This window comes from Triturus cristatus, chromosome 2_1, assembly GCF_964204655.1.
Source record: "Triturus cristatus chromosome 2_1, aTriCri1.1, whole genome shotgun sequence".
NCBI lineage: Eukaryota > Metazoa > Chordata > Amphibia > Caudata > Salamandridae > Triturus > Triturus cristatus.
In genome coordinates, this window is record NC_140581.1 from 193,624,907 (window position 1) to 193,645,433 (window position 20,527).

The following is a 20,527-nucleotide window of genomic DNA, read 5'->3' on the forward strand; positions in this document are numbered from 1 at the left end:
ATGTGGCGCCAGTAAACTTCATGAGATGAGACAAAAAGCCTTTTGAAAAGCACTGACAGAGGTTCTTGTGTACACTTCTGTCACAGGCCCTGTCTGGGGCAAATAATTGCCTCCAATCTGCTCTTCGAGGCAGGGGGTAGAAGGTCCACTAGACTCCAGGGAGCATATTTTTTTGTTAGTATTTTATAATGAAAGCGGTGGGAGTGGCCCACCCAGGCATTGGACCAGACCCCCACCCCACAAATAAGGCAGCAGTCCTTCTGCTTCCCTGGGGGCAGATAAGTCAATACCTCCAATCTGCCCTGCTGAGGAGCGGGTGAGAGAGCCCCCTAGACAGCAGGGAGATTTTTTCATTGCTGTCGGGGTGGCATAGACCCCAACTTTACCTCCCATATTCCTCCTTGCTGGTGGGAGAAAGCCCACTAGACACCAGGGAGTGTTTCATGTGCCTAATGTAAAAAGGGGGTTGGAGGGTGTTTGCCCACAATATGCCCAAAGGGTTAGAAAAACTGTTGTGCCAATTCTAGATGAAGCGGTACAAAAGGGGGTGGTGATGGACGGAGCATCAGAACCAATCAAACACTCACACCCAGTCAACAGATCTGGGTTTGATCCATCACCGTTCTTTAGCCCACTCTGCCACCCCAGTTCAGACATGGCCATATGCAAATCAGTCTGACCCTGTGCCTCATGGGAACAGTCCAGCCCGAACTGCCAGGATGAAGACATGGGGCGATGTGTGGATGTGCCACCTCCACGCCCTTTTTAAAAAAAAAAAAAAAAAAAATCAGCTTATTTTCCCCTGGTGTCTAGTGGCCTTTCTGTCCCCCATGGGTAGCTTTTGGGTAAATGTTCTCAATCCACCCCCAGGAGAGCAGAAAGACTGATGCACCTATTTGGGAGCAAGGGGTGATGCCTGGGTGAGCCACCTCCACAAATGTTTTTTTGAGGGAAGGGGGCTCTTTTCCCTGATGTCCAGTGGCCTTTCTGTCCATGGGGGCAAATTTTGAGTAAACACCCCCAGTCCACCTGGCGGGGGCAGTGAAACACTGACTCACTTATTCAGGAGAGAGAGGCGAGCATCATGCCTGGGTGAGCTGCCCCCACACCTTCTCTTTTTTTCTATTTTGTTGGACCAAACAAAAAGGGGTGGGGGGTAGGTTCCCAGTCATCACACGGTGTTCCTTCCCAGGTATAGGTGCATAAGCCTTTCTGCCACCGGGGGTGTATTAAGTGTATTTACCCCAAATTTACTCCGGGTGACAAACGACACTAGAAACTGAGGATTTCAACATATCACCAAAACAAACAAAAGGCTATGGTGACCTACTCTGGTATCCTAGATGTAATTTTTGCAAATGCAGAGCTAGTCACCTTTCAAACAATGACTCCAGTCGCATGGTCAGACTACCGTTTGCTTGGTTTCCAACATAAAACAACACCAAGCAACACACCTAAAACCACCTTACATGCATCCACCTACCGACCATAGAACAAACTCAATTTTGAACTCATCGAAAAACAACATCCAATATAAATATAGGCACAATAAATTCTGTTAAAAAACTGAGTGACTACAGGAAGCTTTTGATATCCTAATTCCACTAAGCAGAACAGAACATGATAAATAAAACATGCACCTTGGAGAAATACAGAGCTAAAAGAGATAAAACAACAAATTTAAAAGCTGCAACGCACCTGGCTCAAAACAAACGCAAATCAAGACAAACTTCACCTAGAGAAACTTAACAGAATATGCAAGTCAGCAGTAAAAATGCTAAAAAAATACTGTTGAGAAAGAATGTAAAATGCTAAATGTGAAAATAAAGAATTCCATAAAATTCTCACTGATTTCCATAAACCAAATTGCCTAGAGGGAACTCAACCCATTACTCAATTCACAGACAAACTGGTAAGTTATTACACAACCAAAGCAGAAACGTTGGACTCCTATTTAAAACGTAAAACCACCAGCACCGACCCTTTTCGAAAAAAAACCCTCCAAGAGTAGGCTAACCCAGCCTTTGTATTAATTCCAACTAATATCGCACAATGAATTAATGGATCTGGTAAAAGCAAGCAAACTTGCTGGCATCCATTCTTCTGCCCCATGTCCACCACAAACCTTCAAGAAAATTCTTCTAACTACCTCTGCTGCCACACCAGTAGGAAGAATCATCAACAATTCCTTAGCTACTGGAATACTTCCAGAAGACCAAAAAAAAAAGCCATATGATGCCCATTACTAAAGAAAACAAACGTGGACCCGCTCAACCCTGACAACTACAGACCAATTACAAATGGACCTTTCCTGGGCAAACTGATAAATAGAACTGCATTCACATAGATGTCACTATTCATTGAAAATAATTCCATACTTCCAAACAGGATTCTGTCCAGGATGAGGCACAGAATCTGCACTCATTGACATCTGGGATGACCTTAAGAACACAGTTGACCAGAACGGGTTTGCTGCACTACTTCTGCTCGACCTCTCAGCTGCCTTTGACACAGTTGACCATCACACTAATACAAAGACTCTACGAAGCCGGCATAGAGGGGACTGCTCTCGACTGGATCACATCCTACCTTCAAAACATAACGCATTTCATCCATACCCTCCCTTTTTCATCCAAAACGTACTTCACAAAAGCAGGGGTCCCTCAAGGCTCTATCATCTCGACCATGCTTTTCAACATCTACGTGAAGTCATTACTGGCACTGATCAATGATTTTCATCTCACATGCTATAAGTATGCCGATGACACACTGCAGGGCTCGAAAAATCTGAAAAATTAGTCCTGCAGGCCTAGTACCTTGAAAAATCTCCTCGACCTAACAGTAACCTACTTGACCTCCGTCTCTGAAAGCGGAGCAAATGTGACAAGATAACAAGATTTAAAGGCATCTTTATTGCTCATTTGCTTTGTGAGCAATAAAAAGGCCTTTAAATCTTGTTATCTTGTCACATTTGCTCCGTTTCCAAAGTCAGAGGACAAAAGTTAGTATGTTTTCCTACTCGCCAGAAAGGGCGAGTAGGACCTAAAAATAGTTCGACCTCATTAAATTTACCTCGCAAATGCGAGCGGTCGAGTGGATTTGTCGAGCCCGGCACTCCTTAAACTCGAAAGCCCCAAAGACATTGGAAACTCACAAATCTTTACTTGCCTCAGAGCTGTGGATCAGTGGTTGACATAGAGCCGTTTCAAATTGAATGCTTCCAAACAAAAGTACTCACATGAGGCAATTGGAAGAATAATGATCCACTTGTCGCCTGGTCTGACGACCCGGGAACACCGCCTAAAGTATCTAAGGAAGTAAGAAACCTCGGAATTACTATGGACTCCAAACTATCAATGAATGCCCAAGTGGGCAAACTAGCAAGATCAAGCTTCATTACTACAAAAACTCTGTGACGCATCTTCCCTCACCTGGGATTTCCACACAAGGTCCAGGCTACTATCTTTCTTGTACTCGACTATGCCAATAGCCTCCACCACAGATAATCTTTAACAACTATGGAAAGACCTACCGTATTCAAAACTCTGCTGCCAGACTACTCCTACATGTAAAGCCACAAGTCCACATCTCCCATACCCTGAGGGCCCTACATCGGTTACCGGTTATCAGAAGATCCACATTCTAGCTGCTTTGTATCACCCACAAAGCGATATCTAGAACAGGGTCTCTCTTCATCAAGAATAAAATCACCAAATGCATTAGACAAAGCAATCTCCACTCTAGATTGGCACCTCGCCTCAAAATCCCACCATACAAGAAAAAAACCATAGCTGGCACATCCTTCTCTGTTCAAGCAGCCAAACTAAGGAACCCTTACCCCCAAACATAAGATCCACGGATAACTATCTTATCTTCAGAAGACTACTCAAGAGTTGGCTGTTCCCACATAACCACCATACTCAAACATAAATGTATACAGCAAATCCCTATGTATATAAGCATTTATGTAGATTACATGTATGTATCTACATACGTCTATTCTGTTATATAAATGTGTTTAATAATTTTTTTATAAATATATAGATATTCGTTAGGTCTGCTTAATAAATGGACATATTACTTATGGTTATATTCTATGTTTAACATGTGTATAGGTTACTGCATAAAGAAGTCCTTTTTATCATAACTATTTATCTACAATTGCTTCACTGTTGCCTTTCAGAAATCCCTGGCTTTGGTAGGTTTCCCTGGGTGGCATCTGAGCTCTGGCCCCAAAAATGAAGCTACCCCCTAGCCAAATCCGGTCATTAGGTCTCGCCTAGCGACGCAGCGCATGCGGTGCTCGCTTGCGAGATCTATTGTCGTCGATTTAGCTTCCGAAGCGAGGGTGGAAGCTCCACCCATGCTTCTGATTGGTGCAGCTTCCAAATGCGTGCTTTTCATTTGGAGGGAGGCATGTTTTGTTTCCTCCCTGTCTCCTGCTCACCGTGCCTGCCCGGACAGGAGATGTGCACGCGCACTGCCTTCAGGCATTGTGCGAGGTACAACGCGCGCATGTGCCTTTCTCTTTCGCTTCTCGTGGGTCACTAAACTCTCATGGTGACAGCTTGTTACTTTACCGTTCTTTTCACGGCTGTTCCAACAGCTGGCTATCAACGCAGAGATGTGCTGAATACACCCACGAACACACAGCTGTCTCGAGCCCCGCAAGCCATGGACATGTTAGGATGTAGAAGTCTGAACTTTAAAACTCTCACAAAGCGTCGGCAAGGGCGTCCTTCTGTGATGACACAAAACGGTAAGCAGCCAATGGCGGACCGCATTATTTTCAACAACAACCCTCGGTCTCCGCCCCTCCCAACCTTCCCTCCACAATGGCTGTCACAATTAGGTATACAGGCCGGACCGCTTTCGCTTTAAAAGCCACTTTGCAGCGCTTTCTTTTTAGGTCTCGCCTGGCGTTAGCAGTGCGCATGCACTGCTCTCGGCTTGCGAGGGCTTTTTTTGTAATCAATACACATTTAGAAGCGTTTGGAAGGGGACTTGAAGCCCCGCCCATCTTTTTTATTGGGTAGTGTCATCTTCCATGCAAAATGCTGGTTTCTGATTGTAAAGGAGGCTTCTTAGGGCCGCCTTGTTACAGCCTTGTCCACTTTTAGCATCGCCCACCGGGACTGGATCTTTTACTTGCGGTGTTATACACGGTCTCCTTCATGTCGGTAAGCACTATGTTTTTGGCGCGCGCCCAGATTTATAAATGTTATCTCAGCAGTGCCTCTCCACGGGGTCATCAGACTCCCTGCCACTGAGCGCCACGCTCCCGTTTTATGTATATATATATATATATATATATATATATATATATATATATATATATATATATATATATATATCCATGCATTATCGCAGGCTGCTGAGCTGTCCCTGACACGGCGCGCGCGAGCAGATGAAGGGTGCTGGCTACTGGCGATAGAGCGGGGGGGGGCACTCCTTCATGTCGGTACACATTGTAGCTCCTATTAACTTGAATCAGATGCCACAGCGCTCTATGCAGCACATGTGCATGAGGCCTACTTGGGAGGGGAGGGGTGGGCTTGAGCCCCTTGGATCGTTCAGTAGGGAATCCTGGCCTGTATTGAAACCAGGTGCAGGTTGGACACCTCTGAGCTAAACAAATTAGGGAAACACCCACAAACAAGCATTACAAATGCAATAGGTCTCGCCTTTCATTAAGTTAAAGCCATTTGCGTTGCTATTCAATACCATTAGCAAAGCAAATGGCTTTAACTTCATCAAAGGCGAGACCTATTGCATTTTCAATGCTTGTTTTTACATACAGTGAGTGTGACACCCGCCACCTTTATCACGCAGCATGGCGAGCAGTCTTTTTTTTGTGTGTGTTTGAAATGGCCCCACGCCGTAGACAGCAGGCCATGGAGGCATGAAGGAGGAGCGGGCCGCTTTGCTAGCTTATGCCAGCTGCCTCTGGTGTGCTGTTCTCCGCCCCTCATGCTGCCTAGGTCTGCTCCCTGCAGCTGCGAGCACTTCCACAGACCGGCCAGCCACAGCCCTCTTAGTTTTATTTTAATTGGCCCTGTGCCCTAGGTAGCAGGCATGGGAAGTGTGCGGGGCAGCTTTCCTTATTAAAAACACGCATGGCGTCACCGGGACTTGGTTAATTAGGTGTTGATCATCGCTTTCACTTTTAGAAACCCAAATCGTTGCACTGTGGCACACGTAACGTGTGTTTCTACAGTAGATCGGGCACAGTGCCCTATGCCGACCTACACGCGGCCGCCGCAAAGACGTGTGCACTTTAACTGCAACTTCTCAAAATCGCAGTCCAAGGGGGGGCATGACCAGGACACTGCTCACCCACCTCAAACTGCAGCGGAAACCATGCACCAACAATGACCGCCACTACAACATAGCGCGCAGCAGTTGGTTTAGAGCGGACACTTCTAGGGCAGCCTCGACAGCATGGATGAGGCACAACTGATCCAGTGGAGGACGCTGGAGCCGACAGACCAGCCTGTCGCCACTAAAGTGCTCAAACGGAAGTAAGGCGCTTCTTGTTTATTAAGCCATCGGCTCCCAACGTCGGGCAGCAACTACCAACTGAACCCACCCCAGAGTTCCACACAGGGGACACCCTAAGCCCCCAAATTCACATTCCAGTCAATACACTATTTTCATCTCTCTACCTTTCTACATGCCCATTTATCTTACCTCTATTTTCAAATGTGTCTTGGGCTCTTTCGGCATTCCTTATTTTGCCGTTGGTCTCTCTTTTATATCCATATCTCTGTTTTCTGCTGTTGTATATCCATAGCTGTCTTCTGCCTATGTAAATACCCATGTATTTCATATGTGTGTCCGATTCTCTTTCTTCTTCCTATCCAAATCCCTGCTTTATATCTTCACCAGATGTCAGTCTCTCCTTAGCCAATTCAGTATTATCAGACTACTTCCTGTCCACGTATCTTGAGCTGCTTTTCCACCCTTCCCAATGCCCGTTTATCTTTCAGTTGCCTATCTAAACTTTATTACTTAATTTCTCTATATGTATCAGTGTCTCGTCTGCCTGTGTGGAATTCTCTCACTCTTCAACATGTTCACTTGTGAGAGAATCTTCTGCCAATCAAGTTATTTTTTTGTCTAGTCAGCATACCATTAAAGGAGATCTCACAGCTGTTGTAAGCGAGTGAGTACTACAGGATAGGACCTGCAGCCCACCCATGTTGGTGTCCTGCTTCGTCACATGAGTGGATTTCATCCATGTGTCTGTTTGTCTTGTGATCATGCAGTGACTGCCTACATATACAGCTATTCCGGTGTCTCTTTTCTGTCTAGACTCACTTTTGTAAAAATTGAAAACATGGCAGGTTAATACACATTAATTAAGCTACAATGCTGTCGTTTCTATATTACTGTAGCGCCAGGACGCCCTTTTGGGCAACTGTAACGCTTTCCAAATATTGTAATTTATTTATTCATTCCAGTAACATTTCTACTTGTTCGAATGTCTCTACGATTCTTCAGTCTGGACTACTGCCAGTGTCTGTTTTCTGTGTACTTGTCTCTATAACATCTCTATGCGGTTTCTCCCGGCTCTTCCCCCCTCTTGGGACTGCACCCCGTCCTTTATTTGCTTTGCATGGCATGCTGCCCGCCAAAAGGCTGTTTGGGATCTGTTGTCAGCCCTCACAGAAGGAGGCAAGCACATGATGCAAAGGGCAATGAACTTAGCCTTCCCAGTGTAAAAATGGCAACTGTTTGTTGGGACCTGCTAATCCAGAACCAGGTGGTACTGATAAATTATACAGCATTGTAAGAGTTTGTTAAAATGTTAAATCATTTTTTAGGGTTCTCACAATGGCAAGTGCGGTAATAATTTGAGTTAGACCCCACTTGTTCATGGTGTCGTGCCTGCTTCCCTTTGCGCTCTTATGTTATAGGTAGCCCTTGGTGCACTGCCACTTATTGCAGGTGAACAGAAGATGCCTTGATGAAGTCAAGCCCCACTATGTGTTGTTGGTAAATTGCTGCAGAGCACCCATTAGCTCCATTATACCAAAGCATTTTCAGTCCATTATTTTTAGTGTTATTTATTAGTAACCAATATTTACATGTGCATATTAATCACCTGATGTGCATGCAGTCTTAATAATCATTTGTTTTGGCGCATACTGCTTTTTATTTCACTTCTGCAACTTTTAGACATTACACTTAAAGGGGGTGGTTTATTATTTTCTAATATAATGGTACCAATTTTCCCCAAATTGGAAGGCTGACAGGCTAGGATTCGAATCTGTGAGCTGCATTTATCAGTGGTGAATATTCAGCTCACTGAGCCTTCCTGCTGCTTTACATTTAAATCTCGCATATATTGTAAGTCCATCTGATAAAAAGCTTCCATCAATTAAGGTTTTAGTTATGTAGGCATTTCTATGTATTGACCCTTTTACTTCGGTTGTTACGCAGTATGTCTTATTTAATCTGTAGCACTATTTTCTTTAACGAGTTTGTTCTACTAAAGGCACAACATGCTTTCCTGCAACATTCAGCTTTCACTTCTCAAACAGCCAGGGATAGTGGCTGCCGCTTCTTTGAAATTGAATATGTCTTGCAGTTACAAGAGTTTGAGCTATTGGCGTTGTAAATGACAATGCCTTTTATTTATCTGTTTTAAAAACAACAAATAAATAAAAGGCATTGTTATTTACAATGTCAATAGCTTAAACTCTTGCAAATGTGAGACCTATTGCATTGCCAATGCTTGTTTTTAGGTCTCGCCTGACCCAGCGCATGCGCTGGTCTGGCGAGACATTTAGTAGGTGGGTTTAGAAAGTGCTACCCACATTTTTGTGCTGGCGACAAGCTACAGTGCACGATGGCGTGCACGCGCACAGCTGCTCCCCGCATTCCCCCCTCCCTTCTCGCCCAGCCATCTGCTGCGCCGGCCTTCAGCACCATACCCCTCCCCTCGTTGCTGCACGCGCATCCCTAGCATGCGTCATCGCGATCACTTTTAGAGTGATCGCGATCACGTTGAGGGATTGTCAGTGTGCTAAAACATGCCGGTTGCAATTCACTTCTCTGTTGTTGTGTTCTCGGAGAAATACCATGCTATTTGTATTCCTAGGGGGTTTTATACACATTTGTAAGCCGTCCGATGGCAAAACCTTCCCCCACGCGTTTGTCTTCTTGATGGCAGCCGTAAATTACCCCCTTCCTTTCTGGTTGGAGTACCAAGCTCCGTTGCCTTTCAAACTATCAAAGTTTAGTTTCTTTCAAAGCCCATCTAGAAACAACCTTTTGTATGTCACGGGCCCTTTTAGCCGCAGTCCAAGCAGCGCATAAATACATAGAGCAGCCCATGAAACAACAGGGCATCGACTAACCCGTTGCCTCAATTTAGTCACTGAGTGGGGAGAACTGAAATCGAAACAAAGCACCTCCTTAAAGCACAATGCAGCCCATTGTTGCGGCACCAGAGTGTTTGCGTTGTGAGACCATCTAAGGGCCAAGCCGACAAATGTTTATTTTCTGGGGCAGCAACATCCCGTGGCATATTCCATAAAACAATGTGCACTATGGGGATATTGGAGGAGACGTATTTAAGGCGCAGGCAATGTTTGTCCAAAGAGCACCAAAGAAAGTGAGGCTTGCTGTGCGGAGACTGCAAAGGTTATGAACTTGTCAGTTGTCTAAGGAGAAGTGAGCGCTTGTCTGTGCTCTCGCCCGCCCCTCCAAAGCCCACACATGCCCCGTGTGTCAGCCGACCTAGGATCTCGAAGGCACCATGGGCATGGCCGCGGCTGCAGCCCAGCCTGCCTCCTCACATGGCAGCTTGTCTCTGCTTTCCCCTCGCTCCTTGAAATCGCTTGTCTCCGTCCTCCTCCATGGTACACAGGCCTGGCTGTGTAGCCGTGGCACGGGGATGGCCCGCCCGGATTAGCCAAGTTCACAGCTTGTTGTCCACACGTGAAGGGGCCGCCTCAAAACAAGCCTCTGCCGCCCTCGGGCGCGGAGCTCCTCTGCGTTGTTTATTTTATAAAAAAAAAAAAGTGGAACGGATTTGCACATGCCGTTGGCCACTTAGGGCTAAAAGGTATTTTTGGGCAGAAAGAAATTTCCACTTCCGGAATCATTCACTTATTACAAGGAGAAACCAATAAAAATGAAGGGAAAGGAAAGACAAGGCACTTAAAACAAGCATTGGCATAGCCAATAGGTCTCGCCTCTGGGACCTTATAAGTGTTTAGCCATGCAACAGTTGGTGTTGTTACACCAAGGATATTGTGCTGCATAACTAAATACTTATAAGGTCCCAAAAGCGAGACCTATTGGCTATGCCAATGCTTGTTATGACTGGAAATGTTGATATCTCTACATTGTGTTTTGGGCCCTTTCTTGTTGTGTGCACCATAAATGTGAGGAAAATGTTTTTTAAGTCAAAGTTTGAGGTTTGCAAGGACTTCTGAGTAAGATAACTTGGTGCAAGCCACACAAATTTCCCCACCCTTTTTCCCTATTTTTCCCTAAAAATGTTGCTGCATTTTGTCTGTTTCATGAGTCCCCTCCACGGGTAGCTTCAAACCCTTGTGACTTTTAGAATCCCCAGGATGATGGCAAAATAAGGACATAAAACTGGCCTTGGATGCCTTATGTGCAAAAAAACGTTATGGGGGCCTAAGCGTGAACTACCACCAGTAGCCCAGAAAGGGATTAGCAATCTAGGGGGAAAGACCTAGAAGTGTAAGGGATAATGGTCCTCTATTTATCAACCTGGTAGGCATGTAAAACAGTGGTTGCCTTCCTGGGCTTCTCCTTAGTGACCTGCAGATCACAGTAGATGCCAACAGCGAGCATGAGCCTTGCTAAGTTTTTTGGGTGCCCATGATAATTGGGGACAGGTTTCATAGGGTCAGTCCACGTATTCTTGGAACAATTATGTACAAACTATTCTTAACTTGTTGAACAGGCCTAAAGACATGGCTCTGGAATTTGCATTTGTTCAGTCTAGAAAATGCCTTTCCAATTTTGCATCAGTTCAACCTAGAGCAGTAATTAAAGAACTGCAACATGTGAATAAGGAAGTAGGCCGTTTGAAGGACTGGGATAATGCAGTTTGCCTGCCTTCTTTATTTTATTGTGGGATTAATAAGGATTTTTATAAATAGTCTGCAATTGACAGAGGCAAGACGAGTGCTTTGTTAATGAAGACTACATGTACTACACCTGGCTGCTAGAACATAGGATTTGAACGGTTATGAAGAAGAGGAGCATTTCTATGACTGATCACAAATTTATATTTATTGAGCATACCAATACCAAAAAGTTGTCTTATGCCAAGAGACTAAAACGAACAAACTAGAACCACGGTAAAGACAGCGGTCTAAGACCTTTCTAGTAAACAACAATGTTTACAAATGCTTTCTGATGATTTACTGATTACTGGAGCTGATGTGTAAAAGTGGAGCATTCCACAACTTAACTGTAACTACAGAGAAAGTAGTGGCTACTACAAGATACTAGAATGGCCCTCCTGGAAGAACTCAACATTTTAGCTGGTATATGCTGGAACATACACACAAGAATGCAAGGCTTTTATCTGCCAGAGTCCCAGCGCTGATGCTCGGGAATGAATAAAAGAATTGGGCATTTATACTGGTCCTTACCAGATTGTATACTTATTCTTAAAATATCCTTTTTTTTGTTTCTCATCACAGGCCTGCCTCCTCAGTGAGTATATTTATTCATTAATTTTTTACCGCACTGAGGTGTACATGTGCACCCAATCTTCCTGGATTTTCTTCTTCTGTATAAAGTGTTTTCTGGTACATTTCTTTGGTACAATCCTTCTGTTTTATTAAACAATCTCTTACAGACTGTCACCTTTTTCTAACCCCATCATTGATTTTTTACAAATGTCCCCTTAACTCCCTTGTCCTGATGAGACTCGTATTTCATGTAGGGGGTCAAAACATTGTCAGCACCCTCAAATGGCAAACAAACCAGGAATCTCTGGATTGACAATATGGATTAATCTGAGATCTTTATATTGTTGTTTGTTACCGTCACATTAGCCCATGTCTACTTTTGTGATTGTTTATGTTGTGGCTCCGGCACTGGGGACACATTACACTCTGTTCCAATATACGCATGCCTTTATTATTACAATTGATATTCAAAAAACTTGTCACTGTTGACTAAGGTGGTATCTGTGTATTGCTCATAACTGGTTGATTTCTTTATGAGGTTATTTAGACTCCTATCATGCAATTGTTTTTACAAACTATTCCATTGAGAACCCTTCTTGCCTAAAGATAGTTCATTACGCTGGTTCCCATGGATTTATGGGTTGCTCTTATAGCCGGATGATAAGAGTTTTGCAGCAGACCAAGAGGTTTTTAAATTCCATTCTGCAATTTACTGGGAGCCTTTGCAGCTGGGCAAGATTTTTGGAGAATGTGGAGACTTTGGGAGACTGCAAATAAGCCAGGCTGCCATATTCTGCATCACCTCAAGGCGAGTGGCTAAATGTTAAGCAGTCCATTGTACTCTTGACTAATCCACTTTCATTGCCCCGCTATTAGTTGTTTAATTGCAGGGCTCGGCAGGCTGTGCCTGGAGACTGGTGGCTGACATCAATATGATTCTGCAAGCACCTCAATTTATGTTGTGCCTGGTGGCAATGCAAGACTGACATGCTGATCCTTTATTTAGTGAATATCCTCCTGGTGAGCGCCCCGGACCTTGTTATACGTAAGTCACTCTACCACCCCACTGTTATGCTTTATCCTGTAAATCCATGTTAAAACCGGACGTCATGTACCCCCAACCAATACTAACAAGGTGGGACTCCAGTCATCTGAAAAAATTCCCACCTCCCCTTCTCTCTAGTAATGTACGGGCGGAAGGGGTTCGATAGCTGCGCTAGCAAATATGTCACCATATCATCTAAATATCGAGGCAGTTCTGATTAGACTAGTTGTTTATGCATTAGATGTTTTTTGAATCCCATTTGTTTGGTTACCAGCTTTCTGGATGTATTATAACTTAATCCTGGCACCCAAAACAATATGAATTAAGCAACTGCTAGACGACTTTGCCATTGGAAGTGAAGGCTGCAGTTTATTCACCTCACCATCGCCAAGAAGGGTCACCCTTACAGGTGCTTCAGGCTTAATTCGCTACCTTGTGTGGTGCTTTTGGCTCCTGCGGGCGTGAGTGGTAGGAGTGGTTGCTGGGGGCCTGCTATTTTGCAATCCAACTTCCCTCCAGCTCCCACACACCATGGATGTTTTGCTGTCCTTCTACTTGACTGGATTAATGTTCTGGCCCCTTCAATACCCTCTTCGCAGGAAGGGCCCCAGCATATACTGGCACTCCAATCACTTGGCTTCAGGTTTAACTCGCTACCTTATGTATCCTTTAAGACGTACCATCCAGCGGGAGTGGGTTGCGAGTGCTGTGCTCAGTTTACCCATTCTCCGGCTTGCCCTGCTGTGAGGCATCCCAAGGCAAGTTCATTATGTTCGCCCCCCTTTGTGACCAGATTTGGCCTTGGGCTGAGCCCTGTGAGTGCCGCCACACCGACTGCAGGGCTCACTTCCCCAGACAGATCCCCCAACGGAACAAGCTGTTTAAAAAGAACTTCTTTCTTTTTTGATATGTATTTATTTATTTTTTGGAGCAGCCCGTCAGAGTCATGGCCCACCAAAGGTTGGGCAAAAATATCTCCATACCTGCCTCGGAAAGGCATACATCTCCGGCTTCCTCAGGTTAATTAGCACATGACTAATATCTTACCAACCATTAGCCTTGCATAACGTCTACACTGCCACATTAAGTTTTTTTCCTTGATTTCTTCAGCGTCCTTTGATATCAGGCCCCCTTAAGACAAGGCCCCACTCCACTGGTGACGTGGGATGACCTCAGACCACATGACCGTTGTTTGGTCAAAATGCTTGCTGGCCTCATTGAGCCCTTGCCTTTTGCGGGCCTGCAGTTCTTTCCTTCCTATGATCAGTATATTTGGTGAGGGCTTCGTTGACCCCAGCTTCGCCAGTGTGGGCAACAGCTGATCTCATTTTATACCAGGCAAACCCTTCCCTTCCATTCTATGGCAGGGTTGCACAGTCGGTCTGTCTTGGCACACCGCACTTGTGCCCACTGCACTTGAAACCTCTTCAAATATGAGTATCCAATCACCTAGACTGTCTTCTGGTTGCCATTAGTGCACTATCAATATTGTACTGCAGCTGTGGCTAGTGAGGTGGGTAACAGCTTGATTATGTTGATTATGTGAGATGCGTTCACTTCTTAGGTGAGGCCTCAAGTAAGCCATGTATGCCCCTGAACGCCACTGCCCAATTGCTGTGATCTTGCTCTCTTGTAGTGAGTACTGCACCGTTGAGATTGCTGTGCCTATTCTGAAAGAGTGCATGCCATATTTCTCTGCTGGCATTCCGCCTTTCTCGATGACACAGCCAAATACCGAAAATAACTGAAATTTGCTGAGCAGGTTGCTGTCCAGATGCTTAAACAAAGGGCCCTCTCTGGCGGGGTGCAGGGCCAGGTATTCTTGCACTAAGCTTCCAGGGAGCAGGATGCCTCTGGCAAACACGCCAGCTGCACCCATGTGCGTTTTCCAGTTTGGTCAGTTTTGGATCTCCTCAGAAGAACAGCCAGCTGCATCTCCTCTTATCTCCGGTTCTCCACACTCAAACATGTGTCTCTTGGCTTGAATCTTGAAGGTGCCACCAGCTCGCCTACCCTAAACACATTCCAGAGCTTAATTTGTAAAAAAAACATAAGTACCAAGGCACTTGTCAGAAGGCCACTGTCGCTTGCACCACCCATTGCCCCTACCAACACCGCCAATTACAGTACCAACACAACTACTAACCATCACACATCTACAAGCGTGACAATTCAGACTATTCCAGACCCCAAATCCTATGAGAATATCTTGGGCAACAGGTATTAGTCATTTTTAATGTACATTGAATTAATAAACAACTGTTGTTGTACTGAACACTGAATTAGACAAACAGTGTCACAATGTGGCAGACTATCAAAGTGCCCATGTTGACAATAAAGTCCCGGTGCTGAGCACCGGAAACCACCAGCTCAAATTAAGCCCTGCTTGTATTAAGCCCAGCTCCCTCCAGTCTTCCCCAACCCTTCAAGGCTGCCCTTACGTAGTGTGAATCTGTGGGGTGTTTGCCTTTTAGTCAGTTTTCTGATGTGCACGATTTCGGCTAGTTGAGCTTTCGTCCCAGACATAGCCCTTCCTGTGCTGCTGCATCACTCTTGCTCCTGTCTTCTCCTTGATTTTTCCCCACTTTTTTCAGTGCCTTCTTCCTTTCCCCTCGTGTTCACTGCTTTCTCATGTTTTTTGAGTGCCTTCTCCTTGTTTTCCCTTTGTTTTCTCCTTGTTTCTTCCCTCGTTACCGTTCCTCCCTGCTGCCTTTTTCCTGCCTCCCGCCTAGTCCCGCTCACCACCTCCCAGAACCTTCTCAATGGAGGCCTCAGCGTGACCCCATTGAGCAGGTCCCAGGCACAGCTCTCCCCGTGCTGCTGTATCGCTCTTGCTCCTGCCTTTTTCACGTTTTTTGAGTGCCTTTTGCGTTTTCCCTAAATTTTACAGCTTTTTCTTGCCTTAGCCCGATTTTATGAAAGACTTCTTGCTTTTCCCTCGTTTTCACTGCTTTCCCCTTGGTTTTTTCTCTTTTTAGGTCTCGCCTGGCGTTAGGAGCGCGCATGCGCTGCTCTCGCCATGCGAGAACCTTTTGAAATCAATATGGATTCCAGATGTGCACGCGGACGGACAGAAGATGTGCACGCGGGGAATAGATGCTTTACTCGCGACGTGAGACGGACGCACTATTTTTCACACTGGCGGCGCTTTCGCTTGTTTTTTTTATCGCGGTTGCAAACGGTTATGACGCATGAGGTAAAACGGGACAATTTGATATTCGTCGCGACGCTCACTCGACTACAGTATTAAAAACAGGCTGTATACATTATTCATTAAAATGTGTCTGTTTTGTGGCAAACTGCTTAATTTTAATTTTTGGGGTATGATCTCGTTAGTAGGTAATAAATAAAATATATTACTTCTATAGCACAAAAAATGTTCCAAACAGCCGTACTGAGAGCGCTGATACTATTATGTTTGTGTTTTTTATGTTTCGTTAAGACTTGCATCAGGCCTGCTTCGTGTAAAGTGCAAGTGTTTTTAATAAGTTAAAGTGAGCTAAATATATCACGTAAGACGGGGGAGGGTCACAAAAAGGGTTCAGGGGTCCTTCGACCTCAGACACTTTGCTCTGTTAGACTTCGGGAGGGGTATCTGACAGTGGTGCGGGGGTGAGACTCCATATTTACCATCTCGCAGACGTGCTTGGTTAGTACAGCCTCAGAGGTTTTCTGACCATCTGATCACACATCAGGCAGGGTAATGTATACGGCTTGGAAATCTATGTGTAATCAGGCCGCGCCCGCTGACTCAGACTTTCATCCTCCCGGGGTCGATACAAGTGAGTAGCATTTGAGGCGGATGATACTGACGCGCCTGTTGTTTTATATGTAGACAGGTCGTTTCTGGTCGAACTGGGAACAAATGTATATTGACTGTGTTTGCAAGTTCAGAATTCTTCACCTGAGGAAATAAAAGCGTATGTATGTACGTACGCGTGTAAGAAGAATCTCAAATATACTGACAAATACATAACTATCTCCAAACTGGTACTGGATGTATAGTTAGTTTACTAACTATCAGCTGTGGCTCCAAAACAAGCGAACTGTGATCCCAGCTAACCCGCTTGACCAAACTGTGTGATCCTTCGAAAATCGCGGTCGCAAATGCTTGTAATTGCATGATAACGATAACTTGTGGCAAGGGCACCCTAGCGCTAATCCTTTTCATCTGATTATTATACCCAAATGTTTTTGCACTTGACCTAACGTGGCAGCCGAACCGGATGCATGATATAAAAGGGTTTTGAAGAGATTCACCGTCGAATTGAAACTATGCACTCTCCTCATACTACTATGTGCTCATTGGAGAGAGCAAAAGAACAACACTGGCCCAATCAGACAAACGTGTCTTTCGTGTGGATCAATTGCAAGCCTGGGGCAGAGGAGCGCGCGACATGTTTGATCACTGTGAAGTGGAAGTGAACCTAGAACTGGAAGGGGGCATGGAGGAGTGGTTTTTTGACTAGATTTAGGGCTGCGGTTTCTGGAGCTGTCCAGGGGGTTGCAACGCGGCTATCATTGCTTCCACCTATACTGCTGTGCTGCTGGTTGACACATCCCCGGCGAGCCCAGAGCACCGCTTGCGCCTTCGGCTGGTCGCTTTGCAGCTTTTAAACTATTTGGGCTGCCGCCTGGGTCCCAGCCGGGTCCGCTGGGGCTCCCAATGCTTCGACTCGCGTGGGCTCCATGGCCGGCCATCTCGTCTCTGCCGTTTCCGGGAGCTCGGGCCCGCAGCTTTGAGGAGCTGGAAGAGGAGTTGGAGATTAGAGGGAATTGGGAGCCCTCACATACTACCCGCACCTGAGTCCCGCCGCCGGTCTCCTTGACGCACACTGCAGTGAAGGAGATGCTGTTGGATTACCAGTGGGATCGGCCGGACATCACCAAGCCGTCTCTGTTGCGGTCTAGGGGCATCAGACGAGGTCTCACGGAGGAGCCACTACAGACTCCTGGGCATAACTCTCCGAAGAGCCGCAACGCCATATTCCTACTTGCCCCCTGCCCACATTCAGAGGGAGAGTTGGTGGGAGCCGAGGCTGAACTTTCCAAAAGGGGGGCCATCGCCAGGAGCTGAGACAGGCTATTTTCTCCCAGGCCCCTTCAGGACTTGCATGGAAGCTCAAACGCGCCATGCCACCAAAGAAAGGGAAAAAAACAACCAAAGGTGCGTCAGATCGCCAGAGACGCCATGCGCGAGGAAAAGAAACGTAAACGCACACGCTTCGCACATATGCTTGAAACGCCGTGAGCGAAAGACTCTGTGCTCGTGCACATCTCCTGTCCGGGCAGGCACGGCGAGCAGGAGACAGGGAGGTAACAAAACATGCCTCCCTGCCAATGAAAAGCACGCATTTTTGACTGGCGCCAATCAGAAGCATGGGTGGAGCTTCCACCCTCGCTTCGCAAGCTAAATCGACGACAATAGATCTCGCAAGCGAGCACCGCATGCGCTGCGTCGCTAGGCGAGACCTAATGACCGGAATACCAAGAATCTCTCGGTGGGTGCTAGGACTAGAAGAGTACAATTTTAAGATAGAGTATCTACCAGGACCTAAGAATAGTGTAGCTGTCTATCTTTCGAGGAATCCCCTTGAAGATCAAAGTGATGAGGTAGAAGTTGTGCCGGAAGACACTGTGCCAGAAATAACCCTATCTAGTGTAGGACACGAAGAGTGGGAACAAAGTATGAAAGATGATGACTAATAAAACATACTACGTCACTACATTCATGAAGGATGGCATAAACAAAAGAAAAAATTACCTGACCACATTTGTAAATACTGGGAAGTGAGTATGGAATTAAGTAATACAGAAAAAGGCATTTACAGAGGAGACAAGATTGTACCACCCTGTACCATGAAAGAAAAGATAATGTTATTGGTCCATGAAGGACATTTTGGGCGCAGCCTTACAAAGAACAAAATTAGCACAGATTATTGGTGACCCTAAATGGATTCCATCGTAGACGAACTAGTGAAAAATATCAGTGATTGTGCTATAAGTGACAAGGTTTCAAGTACACACAAACCTCCACTTTCTCCTGTGGAAGTTCCCAACAAACCATGGTCAATATCATTGGTCCCCTTAACTACAAATCACTCAAAGAACGATTCATATTAGTATTAATGGACTACCATACACGTTTGAAAGATGGTTTTTTTTTAAGACTGGACGCCAGATGTTCTTATCACAGACAATGGTGTCCAATTCAACTCACACCAAATACAGGAATTCTTAGAGAAACTATCCATACAACACAGGAAAACAGCCCTCTATTGCCCCAGGGCAAACTGCATGCTAGAATGTATGAACCGCATGATTAAGGAATGTATTCAAAGAGCAGAAATAAATCATGTTCCCATTGCCAATCCGCTACAAGAAACTATATGGGCATACCGTACAAACCCGAACACTATCACTGGTGTATCAACTTTTATTTCGCTCAAGGGAAGACAACCAAACACCAAACTATCTGCTAATTGGCTTAAAAAAGAAGGAAAACAATGTTCAACCTCCAGAGAGCATGTGATGGGTAGAATTCATAGTCATCAAAATAAATATAAAAAGAGATATGTGTAGCGACTGTAGCGATGGAAGAATGCAAGGCAGACTGGAGTAGAAGTCCTGTGGTTTCTTCATTCAGTTGCAGGACCAAAACAGAATACAAAGTAACTGGGCCCACAGCGAAAATATCAGTACAGCACGAAGTGAAAGAATAGAATAGTCAGAGCATAGAAGGATTCTAGAAGGTAGAATGAGAGGGAAGGAATGCAAAGAGAAGAAAGATAGCGAGAAAGGAGAAGGAAAAGGAGAAATGGGAGGATACTACAACATCTCCCTTTCTTTACAAACAAATCGAGACATAATGAAATCTTTATAACGTAATGGTAATCTGCAAATTCTTCTTGCTGGTGATACAGAAGAAACAGATGAAGGAGCAGTAACAATGGGAGGAGAAACATTAGAAACATTCAATTGAGAATGAAGATCACACATATGAGAATGAACATCGGGTTGTGAGACAGAAGCATGAGATGTAACAGATGGTACTGCAGTATTCTCAAACAAAATGCAATCGTCAGAGAAACAAGGTACAGCATTTTTCCTGTGAATGTCAGCTTGTAGGTCAGAAATTGTAACAAGTCTTCCCTTGTTCCACCACCCCCTATCTTGCAACAGACAAGCACTTAGACTAACATTTTCAATTTTGCAAGGAGAAGTAAAAGAAGACTCCCCTTTTTTTAACACCAAATGGTTTCTTGATAAGAACCCAAGTACCAACAGTGAACTCTTTGTGGTGAACATGTTTGAGATTATGATAATGAAATTTCTGTCTATTTTGTGCTGAGGAGGAATCAGTAGTAGTAATAATGCCATCTGCAGTCAAAGACTCTTATAGTTTTTTTTAGATCAGGTTTCACATTTATGGGAACAGATCTGATCTTGTGAGTGACAGGTGTGGCATTAGTCTTAAGTCTAATGACATGCTCAAATCCTTTAATGGTGCCAATACTATTGCTGAAAACAGAAGGGAAGTTGTTTTTGAGCAAGCTACGAAGGTCAGTATCATTAAGATTGCAGTTGTCAATGGAAAGAAGAGGAGTATCTCCTAAAACAATAGGGTTTTTATGACCTGGTTTCAAAATTATACCTAATTTGGCAAGGTCTTTCCAACCTACTAAATCTCTGCCCCTGATTGCTACATATACTTTGGTTTAGGTGGACCTTCCCAAAACTTGCAAGGAACCAACAAAAAAACCAAGATCAATGTCCTTCTCACCAAAAGCTTTGG

At 45.0% G+C, this 20,527-nt stretch overlaps 1 protein-coding gene across 1 annotated transcript in view; it reads left to right on the forward strand.

Annotated features, from left to right (window-relative positions):
- The window catches only part of SMAD4 (SMAD family member 4), a 322,079-nt gene that overhangs the window by 103,217 nt on the left and 198,335 nt on the right, over positions 1 to 20,527 (forward strand). The window lies entirely within an intron of this gene.